Genomic DNA, 14,839 nt, shown 5'->3' on the forward strand with positions numbered 1-14,839 from the left:
TGTCTTGACTCTGATGTATTTTATCAGGTTGTGTGCATGAAATTTTTATAGATTAAAGAAGTTGAGGAAAAGCATTTCTGGTTGGTGGGTAATTCACTTATGAAGCTAAAACATAATTCTTTAAAAAAGTGTTACTAGGAACATAAGGAGAATGGTATGGTAAAATAGAGACTTGAAGACTGTCCTTGGGTCCTCTGAATAATGGTTGATAGATCCTTATTCTGCTGTGCTGGGAGACAGATTTCATCCCAATATTAAGCAGAATTAAATTTTTGAACATCTTAGAGCCATTAGTAGGTGCTGGAAATTGTATCAGTTTATTTAAGATAGGGGATTGTTAACTTTTTTGATAAAAATTAGGAAAAATTTTACTTTTATTTGGCTCTGGTTTATGTTTGAAAGGATATATCCATAAGAACTACTTGTGTAAAGCTTATTAGAAGAAATATATACTCCTTAAGCATACAACAAATGTCAGAAATATTTGGAGGAGAAAAGGTTTCAGCCTTACTAGCCTCTGAGGTTTACACAATCCCTTCACATCCTGTTAATTTATCTTCTTTTAGTTACTCCATTTAAATGTGTTTCGTAGCTTAAAGCATCTTTGAGGTGAGAATTACACATTTTTACTAATAGTTTGTAAGATCCATCAAAAAGTTATCTGTATTTATTACTCTCTGTCACCCTGTTTCATCTTGTTTACCACCATCCATAATTCCACTTAATTCATTTCCCTATGCCTTAGGCATAATCAATAAAGTTGAATTGCATATCTCTGCTCCAGAACTCTGCTCTTATAATGGTATTTTAAAAATATATTAGAACAAAGTAACAAAGCATATCTTCTATATGTACGTATTTTTTTTTCCAAACACGTGTTGGAGGCTGGAATATGGTGAATTTTTAGATTTTATATTACAATGTATAGCAGACAAAAAGATTTTCTAACTATAGGAATCCCTTTGTTGGAAGTTGGAGGAATTGCATACAAGTTTATTTCTCATGCTGACCATAAGATCCTAAAATATTTAAATTGGATGACTCAGTTTGACATTTGAGCAATTCTAGGCTTGAAACTGGCAATTTCAAAATATAGTCTGAGAAATTGATAATAGCATATCTATCTATATGTAGATATACACACCACACATTGAGATGCTTTGACTGAAGCCATATAGAACTTCATCACTAAAATATTTATTTTCCCAGCAATAGTACTTTTTGATCTCCAGTGAAACACTTTCCAAAAAGCAAGAATCCAGGAAGCAAAATAACAATCAGAATTTTTTTCCATTTATACTATAGAAATTTACAAAATATTAAGTATCATGAGTACATTATTCGGCTAATGTCAAATAGTGGCATATTTTACCGTGATTCCATGACATTTTACAAAGTTTTCTTACTCTTTTCCAGTCTTACTTCATGAATGTCCTTAATACAGACACCCAGGTAAGACCTTGAGCATACAAGAAGAACAGTTCATAATACCACTTAAAAAGTCACCTGTGCTCAGCTTTTTGTTTTTACCTGGAATTTTTCCTTTCTGTTGCCCACTGCAGTTTGAGAGAGAACCTGGAGTAGAGGCCATTTGTCTTTATCCCTTGGAGGCTTAATGTTTACATTTTTTAAACGTTCATTTTTATAGATTCCAGGGGTACATGTGCAGGTGTGTTAACATGGACATGCTGCGTAATGGCTACTAGTGTACCCATCACCTTAGTAGTGGACATTATAGTCAATAGGTAATTTTCCACCTTTCACCCTCCTACTACCCTCTCTTTTTTGGAGTCCCGGGAGTCTGTTCTTTCCCTCTATATGTCCATGTGTACCCATTGTTTAGCTTCCACTTACGAGTGAGAACGTGTGATACTTCATTTTCTGTTTCTGAATTATTTCACTCAGGGTGATGGCCTCCAACTCCATCCATGTCACTGCGAAAGACATGACTTCATTAAGGCCTAGATATTTCTGATCTGATATGCTCAAAGAAGTTCAGAAACAAAATGAGTATCTCCTCAGGACTCCTTTTCAGCCTGTAAAGATCCTTCACTGGCTCTTTAGAATTTCTTTCATGACTCAGGATTCTTCTGAGAATTTAGGGATAGGTGGAAGTGGCTTCTGAGTGATGAGTGGGAGCAGATTTTCAAGGTGGTTTAGGTCTAGATTAAGTAGCCCATCAAGTCTCCACTGCTCTGAGGGTGGTATGTCATCTAAGTGTGAACCTTTAGGGTACAAAAATGGTAGGAGAACCATGAGACAAGTATTAAGGTCACTGATGTGGCAATTCTTATCTTCATTTGCTTCTACAGTTAAGTCTTCACTGGACTTTTAATTAAGATTTTAAATTTTTGAGGGTGTAGAGTTTCCATAAAAAGTCATCAGTGATAATAAATTTTATTTGACTTTCTACTTATTCTGGATTCTAAAACAGATGGACATATAAACAATTTACCTTTGGATCAGTTTGAGAGAAGAAACACTATTCAGAAGATTTAAATCCCAGAATTTAATCCATTGCTTTACTGCAAGTTTACAGAACTGCAAGTTTACATTTGTCTTCACTTTTATCTGCAGTAGTTGATATATTGACTTTACACGTGAAAACTTATACTAATGTTGCTTACTGACCAAAATTATTCCTGGGTGGTAAAGAAACCTTCAGATTTTCTACAGTAACCACTGATGGGCCTCCTAGCAGCCATTTTAAACATAAATTTGATGTTGTTGCCCAAACATCCCCAGTCCGTTTCAACTTTCAGATCCTCAAGCCTACCATAGTCCTTTGTGTTTGGTATTGCTTTCCTATCCTTAAATGTGGTAGCTCCTTGAGCACAGGGACCTGTGTTTTGATTCACTGTGTCTGCATACTTCACTTCGCAGAACATTTTCAAGGTCAATCCATGTTGTAGCATGTATCAGAACTACACTCCTTTTGTGGCTAAATATTCCATTGCCTGCGTATAGCATATTTATCCATTCATTTTTCAGTGGACACTTGGGGTATTTCCACCTTTTGGCTCTTGTGGATAATGTTGCAATAAATATTGGCATGAAAGTATCTGTTCAAGTTCATACCTTCAGTTCTTTATATGCCTAAAAGTAGAATCACTGGATCATACAGTAATCGTGTTTTGCTTTTTGAGGAACTGCCAAACTGTTTTCCACAGTGGCTGTACCATTTTACATTCCCACCAGCAATGTATAAGGGTTCACCAGAGAACCCTCAGAACAGAACAGATACTTCACCGGAGAAGATCAATGGCAAAAAAATCAGAAAAGAAAAAAATGGAAATGCAAATTAAAGTTCACAGTGAGATATCATTAGATACCAATTAGAATGGCTAAAGTTTAAATGGCTGAAAATACCAGTTGTATCCTTAGAACAATATCTGGCACAAAGTAAGGTGTAGGCAACCAGTAAGTATTTGTTGAGTAGATGGATTCATTTCTGTAATTTGCTACCGTGCCCACCTACCTATTAGCATCTGCAGTGACATACTGGTCTTCCTGCCAGTTCTTCTAGATAAACTCTCCAAGGCCAGACCTTCCACTTGTATTCCTCTTCCAAACTCTGTCACCTTGTGCCTGCTAAGACAAGCAGTTCTCTCCTCTCCTGCATCATCAATTTTCCCCTCTTCTGGGTCATTCCCCTCAGTAACAAACATACTATAGTTACCATCTCTGATTCTCTCTTTCCTTTTACAATTTGGGAGTTGTCTAAACCATATACCTGTGACCAAATGATTTTTGACAAGGTTTCCAAGTTTGTTCAATGAGGAAAGAAAAATCTTTTCAACAAATGATGCTGGAATAACTGGATTTCCACAAGCAAAAGAGTGAATTCAGAGCCCTAACTCACACCATATACAAATGTTTACTCCAAATGGATCAGTGAAGAATGGATCAGACTTTTAGAAGAAACATAGGGGTGTACTTCATGACCTTTAATTTGCCAAAGGGTTCTTAAGACACCAAAAGCATGAATTACAAAAGATAAATTGGACTTCATCAAAATTAAAATTAAAAAATTTTTATGCACAAAATTAAAAATATTTGTGCATCAAAGGACATTATCAAAAAAAGTAAGGCAATCTACAGAATGGGAGAAAATACTTGTAAATTATATATCTGATAAGGGATTAATACCAGAATATATAAAGAACTACAATTTAACAAAAAGTCCAATTAAAAATGGGCAGAGCATTACTAATTTCTTTAATGAAGATACATGAATGGCTAACATATTTTGTAAAGAGACTCAGAATCATTAGCCATCAGGGCAATGCAAATTAAAACCGTAATGAGGTACCACTTCACACTTACTAGGATGGCTCTACTCTTTTAAAAAGTGGAAAGTAAGTGTTGGCAAGGATAGAAATCAGAAACCAGAATGCACTGCTGGTGGGAATGTAAAATGGTACAGCCACATGGAAAACAGTTCAGCACTCCCTCAGAGCTAAACATAAAATTACCATGTGACCCCTCATTTCTACTTTTAGATGTATAGTCAAAAGAAAGTAGGGATTTGAACAGATACTTACATGCTCATATTAATTGCAGCATTATTCACAGTAGCCAAAACTTGGAAACAACCCAGATGTCCATTGAAAAGTGAATGGATGAAGAAAATGCATCATATATGGGACAGTGGCATACTATACAGCCATAAAAGGAATGGAGTTTTGATACATAGAACATGATGAACCTTGCAGATGTTATGCTAAGTGAAATAAATAGACACAAAAGGACAAATATATGTTCCACTTACGTGAAATACCATGAATAGGTAAGTTCCCTAGAGACAGAACAGTAGTTACTAGGTACTGCGGGGTGGTGGAAGTGGGAAGTTATTGCTAATGGCTGTAGAGTTCTGTTTGGGATGGTTAAAAATTTTGGAAATAGTGGTGATGGTCACATAACATTGTGAAGGTGATTAATGCCACTGAAACAAAGTGGCTTTAATTGCAAAAAAAAAAAAATGAAAAGGCAAGACATAGTGGGGAAAATGTTAGCAAAGCGTATTGTCTGATAAAGGACTTGTGGAACACATAAAGATCACTTAGAGTCTAAAACAAGAATAAGAAGACCCCCCCTAAAAGATTTAAACTGGGCAAAATATTTGAACAGATGCTCCACCAGAGAAGATGAATAGCAAAAAAACAAGCAAATGGAAAGACAAAATCATGAGATGCCATTAGACACTCACTAGAATGGCTGTAATTTAAATGGTTTCCAAGGACGTGGAACAACTGGCACTGTGATTTAGTGTTAGTGAGAATGTGGACTAGTGCAACCACTTTGGAAAACGAGTTGGCAGTTCTTGAAAAGTTAAACATATGATGTAACATTTGAGTCAGCCATTCTACTTTTGAGCATTTACCCAAGTGAAGTGAAAACAAGTGTCCACACAAAGAATTGTTACACAGTGTTCCTAGCAAGTCTGTTTATAATAGCCAATAATTGGAAACAACCCACTGTCCATCGACAAGTGAATGCACAGATTGTATATTCAAACAATTTAATACGACTCAACACCAAAAACTAATAAACTGGATACATGCAACAGGCTCCAGGGGAGTCAAGATTTCCCCTTAGTTATGGTTGGAGATGGTGTTACTAGGCTTCACTGTAGGGGTGACTTGGGAGCAGTGAAAGGACCAATTGCCCGGCCCTGACTCAGATACCTGAATCCTCATGGTGCCCGAGAGGAGGCTGTGCTGAGGTAGGCACTTCCCCTGCTGCCACATTCCTTCTGCTCCTCTTCTCTCTGACCCTCAGAGGTCAAGTGGGACACCCTGGAAAGGGAAGCAACTGCCTGCAAGGCCAGTACCCTCCCCAATTTTTTTTAGGTAACAATCTAAAAGGACAAAGCAACAGGGGGCTGCTTGGTCCTGCAGGGGCTTGTCAGGTGAAACATCCAAAGAGAGGAAAAGGAACAAAAGTTTGTGGTCACCTAGATTACAATTTATTCTAAAGATATGACTTAAAAGGAAAAAAAGGGACTGATTATCTTGGGTTGGAGCAGCCATACCAGAGAGTACCCACTTCCGGCCTCCCTCTGTTGCTCTTATCAACCAGAGACTAAGAAAACTTCAGCTTCAGGAGGCTAGAAACCTAAAGCAAATGAAAGAAAAATAGGAAAGAAAAAGAGAATGTCGGATTAGGCAGCTAGCTACAAGTCAAAAGTGGGAAAAAGAGAGGAACTTCAAGGACTAAGCAAATGCCAGTGTAGCAAACATAATGCTAGCCTCAGATCACCTATTGATTTGCAAACAAACCTCTGGATAAAGGAGGAAGGAAAAAATAATATGTTTATAGATAATATTTGGATGTAAATATATAATAAACTAAACTGCATTCCCACCAGCAGTGCATTCTGGTTTCTGATTTCTATCCTTGCCAACACTGACTTTCCACTTTTTTAAAATTAGAGCCATCCTAATAAGTGTGAAGTGGTACTTCATTAGGGTTTTAATATAATCAAATCCAGTTAGAAATTAAAAATTCATATATACTGAAGAATTTAACAAAGGGCACTGATTGACTTTTATGCTTCTACAGCATAGGTTCTAACTTTAACAATGTTAATATGCACTAATAGAAAATAATTCATGAACTTAATGGTGGACGTTCAAATTATAAGCCTGGGGATTACACTAAATTCCACTGCTCCCATAAGCCTGAGAAGATAACTACATATGAAATTTTAAAAAATGACTATGCCTCACTTTAACTGTAGCCTTGCCTAAGTTTCCCATAGTCATGTATCTATTGATGTAAAATATACTACATTGGGCATAGATGGAAGGTCTGGCACAATAAATAATAATTAAGTCTTCGGTACTTAAAAACTTGGTTAAAATGCGACCCTGTGAACCTCCAGTTAAGATAATTTATGTGACCCAATGTAAGTTGAAACAAGGCATTCAATGATTACAACTAATTCTATAAAACCTAGTAAAGACGTGATTATCACTGCTGCTTTCAACAGCCCAATTTTTCCGTTCCCAAATCTGAAAAATACATACATACATACACACACACATACATATAGAAAGGGCATCTCATGATGATGGATTACTACAACCTTAATGCTGTGGACCCATCCATTAGGGCCGCCATAGTCTATACCTAATTCATTTAAATTGCTAATTTTATTCAGTTACCTGGTAAATCCTTTGCTCTTAAGGGTTTGGCTGACGGCTCTGTTTAGTGCTTATTTCCATTGCCTCTCAGCTTCAGTTTACCTCCCCTTCTGCAGGGACCCAGTGCAGCTTTCCAGACCGCCTAGGAGGTCTCCCTGTCTCTGTTATCGCACGTGACCTTTGCAGGCGAGATCTTAGCAACATCCCCCTTCTCCAGGAGCGTGGGGAGGATGTCCTCCTCCAGGAGATTCATGTAATACTTTAAAGTACTTTAGTACTTTTGAGTTCTGGTGGAAATGTATTCCTCATTTACAACTTTTACTTTAAAGTCATTAGACACTCCTGTGAATGGCCTCAAAAAACTCCACTGGAGAAGCTTTGGCAGCCATTTGCAATGCCTCCTGGAGCCTTTGGACTACTTAGGATGGCCTTTAGTTGCCTGGAGCTTCTGATATAAGATATTACCCCCTTGGCCCCCTGGTATCCACCATTAGAACAACAAAGGACCACTGCCTACTGGGCTGTCTTGGAAATGGGAGACTGTGAGAGTCCTTGAGCCTTTCACCCTCCAGACCCAGCTGCCCCTTATGCTTTGGGTCATGGAAACTGCAGCTCACAAGGTTGGCACAGCTACCTAGGCCGCCTCAAGGCAGGATGAAGCAAAACCTGGGCCCCCTGAGACTTCCACCTGCCGGAGTGGGCAGCTTCCTCTGGCCCAGGTCCCTTGCCAAATACCAGGAGCTCATTCCTCCCCTAGACTCCCTGACTGCCTGGGAAGCCCCGTGGGGTTAATGGAGTGAACAGTAATGGGAGTCGTAGACCATGCAAACGTCACCGCTAATCATCCTTGATGAAGTTTATGGAAAGCTGTTGCTTTCCATCCCTTAGCCAGGATATCCCTAAAAAAGGACAGGACCCCAAAACCACCACTGGCCAAAACTTCAGGCAGTCATCTTAGCACGGGATGTCCTGGTCAACAACTGGCTTCATCTTCATATTTATTGTAAATATGAAAACTGTCCCCTTCACATCAAACCCTCCAGTAAGCTCTTACATCACAGACCCCCAAAGCATTAAATCAAAATCACATATCTCCACACAGACTAAGGTCAAAATGTAAGACCTTGCTAGCATATTCCTTGTTCCCTTCAGAGTTAACATGTTACTAATAACACCCAAGGCATATGTTTTACTTCTTAGAATACACCACCTTGGCTCTCGAAAAAGACACTGAATAGAACTTTCATGTCCCTGATAGGTCCCAAGTAACTAGTTTAATTGAAAGACTTAATGATGTCCTCAACTCCTTGAAATTCCAGTACCACAAATGCATTCCTGAAGTTTTCTAGTTTGTCCTGGGCTTTATCTATTATTATACTTTTTTTTTTTTTTTTTTTAATCTTGTCCCCATCCGGTAAGGGCTGGAAGCCAGGTTGAGGATGTGTCGTGTCCTGGGGCTCGTTAACCACAGATTGTCCTGCAGGCCAGGCAGCTGCTCATTGGCTATGGAACGCATTTTGGGTGATGGCAGAGCCCTCAGGAATGGGATTAATGCCCTTATTAAAGAGGACTGAGGGAGCCTGTTTGTCCCTTCCATCATCTGAGGACACAGCAAGGAAACAGAGGATCACAGTGTCTGTGAAGCTGGAAATGGGTCCTTGGCAGACACCCAATGTGACAGTGCCTTGATCTTGGACTTCTCAGCCTCCAGAACTGTGAGAAATACATTTCTGTTGTTTATAGGCCACCCACTTCATGGCATTTTGTTATAGCAGCCTGAATGGCCCAAGACAGGTGTTTAGGTCAAGGTTTGATTTTTTGGCTTTCGTTTATTTTGCCTATGGATGTCCAGTTGCCCAATCACCATTTGATGGAGAGGCTGGCTTTCCTCTCATGAATTGCTTTTGCATGTTTTCAAACATCAGTTGAGCATATTTGTTTGATTGAGACTGTTCTGTCCCATTGATTAATAAGTCTTTCCATTTGCCAATACCGTGTGGAATTTATTAGGTAGGTAGTAAGTGTTAAAGTAGAGATGGCATTCTTGTTTTTCAAAATTGCTTTAGCTGTCCTAGTTCCCTTGCTGTCCATATACATTTTTATTACCAGATAAACGTGCACTTCTTATTATTTCAAAGTATAGTAGTAAGAAAACATCAGAGTAGCTTCATCACAAATACCGAGCTGTCGTTACTGGGAAATCCAAACAGTCCTGCATCAGAACCTGTTTTCCTGATTAACCCAATAATAAAATAGAGCAAAGGCTGGCTTTCTTGCTAAACAGGTTTCACTTTCTTATTATCATCCTAGTCTGTGTGGCTTGGTAACAAGAAACCTTAATGTGTTCACATTTGTCTCTTCATAACAAATGTCTATGACATAGTTTGGTGGGGGGGAAATGAAAACGCAAGCACAGAAATCAGGGCTTGGTGAGGTTCAAAAACGCCAAAATTTTCATTCTAACTAAATGAGTTGGGTATATATTTCCATTATCAATGAAAGGGGAACGGATATTTTAAATGAATCATATCGGAGAAAGAATGAATGGACACAGATGCACTTATGCTTGCCTAGTTCTTGGAAATAATATTTTTGTATACAAAGAATTAGGATCATCAAATCACCATCTTCATCACTTTAATTTTCTTAATTTTAAACATGATGGCAGCCTCATCACTGTCCTTTAATGTGAAATTTGTTAACTGTCCTCTAATTTGAAATTTGTTAAGCATGAGCATATGCTTAAGTGCTGATATCTTTCATTTGAAATTTGTAAAATTATAACTGGGATGAAGAGGTCTTTAGAAAATACTGTAAGACTGTTAGATATTTTGTAGGAATGTGAGATTAAATTCTCTAACACAGGTTTTGAGTTAAAGAAAAAAAAATCCTTATTTCTTACTGAAGAATTTAAAACTAGTTTATGTATGTACATATATATATGTATTTTTTTTAATTACCTACACTATGAAAAGGTACCTTTAAACTAGTAGTTAGGCATTGTTTTATGAACATAAAACAAGCAAAACTGAGTATGTTGAATGAAAATTTAGAAATAAAACATCCCAATCCTGAGGAATATGAATTACTAAAGTTTTAGTCTAAAATGACTAGATGATATAATGATACATAGCTTGAGGACTGATAATAGTAAGTAAATGAAAGTCAATTTATTCAGAGAATTGAATGGGAAACTAATATCATTTAAGCCTTTTATATAAAATGCATCAGCTTTATGAATCACAAAATTAAAGAATAAATAATACTAAGATTAAAATTTCCCCATTATATTACAGAGAAAACCATGTTCTGAGCTGTGGACTTTTATACCTGGATGTCTACTCTGAGGCCATCAAAAGAACTCACTCATAGATCAGTGTGCCTCATTTCATAGTCTGCTTTGGATTCCCACACACCCACTGATCCAAAGTCTGTGGAATAAGGAGGCATCTTTCAGCAAAGAAGGCAGACATGAAAGTGTACATTGTGATCTCTCTAATTGTTACGAAGTTGAAGAACTGGCCAAACTGATGTATGTTGACAGGAATCAAAACAGGGGCCACCTGTGAAGGGGTGGACAGTGTTATCTGAAAAGTTGCAGGGGAGATTATCTATGTTAATGGACATGAGCCATACATTGAGAGGGCTGCTGGCTACTGAAAGGAATATAAAATTTTAAAAATTTGTGAAATCATGCAGTTAACATCTGCACACTTCACTGTATTTTAAGTTTTTATTAATATAAAAGAATAAGAAAACAGAATAGTATTCCTGTTAAACTATAATAGAGAAAAGTATGCTTTATTTACAAATTTCTCCCACTAGCCGATCATACAATTGACCAATTCAGGGTGCCCACTGCTGGTTGGATGCCAGGCGGAATGTCAGGGTGTTCTCTGGTGTCTGTTGTGGCTGTGGGATCCATGGTTACTGGGCGGAGCCCTATGGTGGCTGTGGTGCCATGGAGGGGCTGCAATCTTCTGTGGAGCTGGACCCTGCGCTGACTCCTGGGAAGCTGGATGAGGAGATGGTGGGGCTGCCACCCCATGACCCGAGTCCTCAAGTCACTTTCCACAGCCTCGATGGGAAGACAGTGGTGTGTCCACACCTCGCGGGCTTACTGCTGAGTCTCTTACTTTTATTGACTTTGTCTCTTAGGAACCGACTCTGTGTAAGAGGTGAAAGGCAACTTGCAGAAACACTGCATTCACAGGTGAAGGAGGAATGCCAGCTCACTGGCAAGAAAACAGATTGTAGAGACTGAGGCATCTTTAAAAGATGTCAGGGTACAGAAAATGTCTTTCAACACCCCCGGCTTTGTAGATGCTTACAAGACGGTAAATAGCACCAATGCGATGCTGATGGAGAAATTCATGTCCCTGATTTAAGAACTGAAAGAAGAGAGATCCAGACTCTCCAGGCAACAAGAGAAGCTGGTAGAGATGCTAACAACACTGGAGGCCCTGGGAGAGGCCATGAGAGCCACCCAGTCACGAGGAGCTTTTCTACACCTGCCAGGCAGCTGAGAGCCAAGCCCTGCTGCTCCCTCCCCCACGAGGGGGCTGGGTCTTAGAGCAGCACTGTTCTCTCCCCTCCACTCAGGCCTCCCGAGCTGCCAGGCTCTGATTCCACACTGACTCTATCTGAGTAGTCCTTGAGGTCACTGGATCCGGGGCACCCCACCCCTGGCCTGGAGTTCCTCCTCCTCCTCACTGTAACACCGCAGCCAGCTCCTCAATGGGCGGTGCCTCCAAATCTAAAGAATACGGAGGTCCTGAAGCACACCAAGAAATGGGGGACTTTCTCTTCACAGAAAGTTTGAATTCTGTCTCAATGAGACAGAATGCCATACTTGAGCACCTCATCTTTTGCTCAAATTGAAATGTCATCAAACTGTATTTCTGAAGTCAACGATCTGTAAATATGATTTATGTATTAATCTCCTAAGTGAACAATTTATATTTTACCATCTACATAATTATTGTATTATGCTTTAAAAATATATTTAGTTTATCAATAAAGACATTCAGTACTCAATAGCAATTTTTTTTCTGGAGTTTTATTCCCAACAGTTGTAAGTCATAAGTTAAAGTGCCAGTTTTTGGCCTGAGTATTTGTTGAAAATGTTATGCAAAGGGAGATTTATTTGGGGATAAAGTGAAAGGAATGTTTAGAGAAAAGATTTTTTTTTTTTTTTTTGGAGATGGAATCTTGCTCTGTTGCCCAGGCTAGAGTGCAGTACCGTGATCTCGACTCACTGCAACCTCTGCCACCTGGGTTCAAGCAATTCTCCTGCCTCAACCCCCCGAGTAGCTGGGATTACAGGTGCACACTGCCACATCCAGCTAATTTTTTGTATTTTAGTAGAGATGGGCTTTCACCGTGTTGGCCAGGCTGGCCTTGAACTCCTGAGCTCAGGTAATCCACTTGCCTTGGCCTCCCAAAGTGCTAGGATTACAGCCGTGAGCCACCGCACCCAGCCAAGAGATTTTTTTTTTAACTTTTATTTTAGGTTTGGGGGTACAGGTGAAGTTTTGTGACATAGGTAAACAGGTGACATGTGGGTTTGTTTCCTCACCCAGGTATTAAGCCTAGTACCGTATAGTTATTTTTCTGCCCCTCTCCCTCCTCCCACCCTCCGCCATCAAGTAGACCCCTAGAAATTGAAAGTCTTCTAATCGACTCCAAAGTTAAAAACAGTAACATCAGATAACTTCTTCCAGTACAATTGCTGTGTAGGTGGAGAGATGGATTTCTGGTATTTCCTACTTCTCCATCTTCACAGAATCTTTATTTCATTCTTTTAAATAATTTTTGTCTCATTGTTGATGATGCATTTTGTTCATATGTCATTTTCCCTGTTTTTGTCAGTTCTTTGTGTTTTACTTTAGGTCTTTGAGCATATTTCAGATAGTTGCTTTAATGTCTTCATCTAGTGAGTCCAATACTGAAAGCTAGTAGGAATTTACTTCATTCTTTTGAAGGGATGATATTTTTTTGTTGTTTTTTGTTTTAAATGCTTTGTAGTATTCATTTGAAAACTGGATGTGAAAAAACAAACACCTCTCCCAGTCTTTGAAGACTGGTGTAGAAGATCTTCACTAATTAGCAGGCCCCTGAGTTTTGGGATCAGCTTGTCTTTGTGGGTATTTTCTGGGAATGTGTCCTGCCGGGGCCTTACTGTGCCTTTTCCTCCCCAGTTTCTTTCATATAGATGACTGCTTAGATGTCTTAATTTTCCAGAGTCCCACCCCAGCTTCTTTTTAGGCCTCATATGTTCTATTATATCCTTCTGCCCATAATTTCTGTGCCTAGACATACATATATCTGCTTTCCCCCTGCATTTTCCATGTGGCATGGTGCCTACCACTGCCTTTCACTGTTTCCACAGCTTAAGGTCCACACTGAGCCCTGAGTCCAACAAGACTAAACCAGTCCCTGTGGGAGCCCACAGATAGGTTTGAATGTGACAAATATTCTCTATTCTGCTTCTTCTGGTTTGAGGGAGAAGACTGGCAATTGGGCTGCTTACTCCTAACTGCCTCATGCCTCATTGGTGGGGCAAGGGCAAGTGAAAATGCCATAAAATTTCCTATGTATATATTTAATGTTTCCATTAGGGAACAAGGGCTGAAGCTTCCTACTCTTCCATCTTCTTTATGTCATTCCTCAAAACCAATGTAAATCTTGTAACTGTGTATAAAGTGTTTATTATCAAATACTACTAGTTTTCCCTTAAATCTTATCAATGGAAGGTACCTCTATAAATTCCTTAGCTTTATTTCTTGCTTCTCAGTAAGACTGTACATGATAATGATGCCTGTTAAATTAAAATCTTGGAAATCCTTGAGCAAGGGTATACAAGCATCACCCTAGGCTCTCTGAAACTTTTCTCGCTTCTTTCCAGACCTATTTGAAACCTTGTTTCTCCATACTAGTGATGCTAACTCTAAAGGTAACCCAGATGCAAATAAGAGTTTACAACCCAGCTCATAATCCACATCCATTAATCAGGACCGTGCCCTATTTGGTGTTTTTCTCTATATATCTTTTAACCCCTTTAATTTCTGCTTTGAACAGCTCTCTCAACTTACACCTGTGTTGTGCATTCTTCCCTTGCCAGTAAGCAATAAATTCAGTTTGTTTTAAAACTGCTGTTTGGCCACCCTTTTTATATTGCTTCTTACATGCCTCATATCTTCATAGCACTTTTACAATTACTCTCCAATTGATCTTATAACTGGTGGTTATAATGCTTTTTCCAAGACCATTAAGGTCAATTAGCCTTCCCCTAGGAGACAAATACAGTGTCCTCTGCCCACTTCGGAAATAGAAAACCTAACCTGGCAGTACAATGTTTAAATTATAAAATCCAACATACACCCTCAAAACAGAAGCTGTTCTTCTGTCCACATCTAAAATTTTGGGCTTCTTATTCATCTTCTCATTTTGTTCTGCAAATGCTCTGTGGTTGATTAGTTTAAATTTACAGACAAGTTGCTAAAATAATTCAAAGACTTTCCACATGCCCATTACCTTGGAGCTCAATCCAGGTTTTCCATTTTGCTTATCTATACCTATTTCACACTCCAAACATGTAAAAGCCCGCTCCCACTCTTCATCATACCTTTACTTATTTATTCAACCTCAGTATATACATAAAGTGTTTTCAGAATTGTTAACCTGGACCC

General features: G+C 38.9%; 1 long non-coding RNA gene across 1 annotated transcript; it reads left to right on the plus strand.

Annotated features, from left to right (window-relative positions):
* The first annotated feature begins 1,458 nt into the window (after nt 1–1,458).
* Nucleotides 1,459–12,185, plus strand: LOC111546660. The gene is made up of 2 exons (XR_002732858.2): nt 1,459–4,789; nt 10,445–12,185. It is a non-coding gene; the product is annotated as an uncharacterized LOC111546660 (long non-coding RNA).
* Nucleotides 12,186–14,839: the final 2,654 nt, after the last annotated feature.

The sequence above is a fragment of the Piliocolobus tephrosceles genome, chromosome 9 (genome assembly GCF_002776525.5).
Source record: "Piliocolobus tephrosceles isolate RC106 chromosome 9, ASM277652v3, whole genome shotgun sequence".
NCBI classification, from domain to species: Eukaryota; Metazoa; Chordata; class Mammalia; order Primates; family Cercopithecidae; genus Piliocolobus; species Piliocolobus tephrosceles.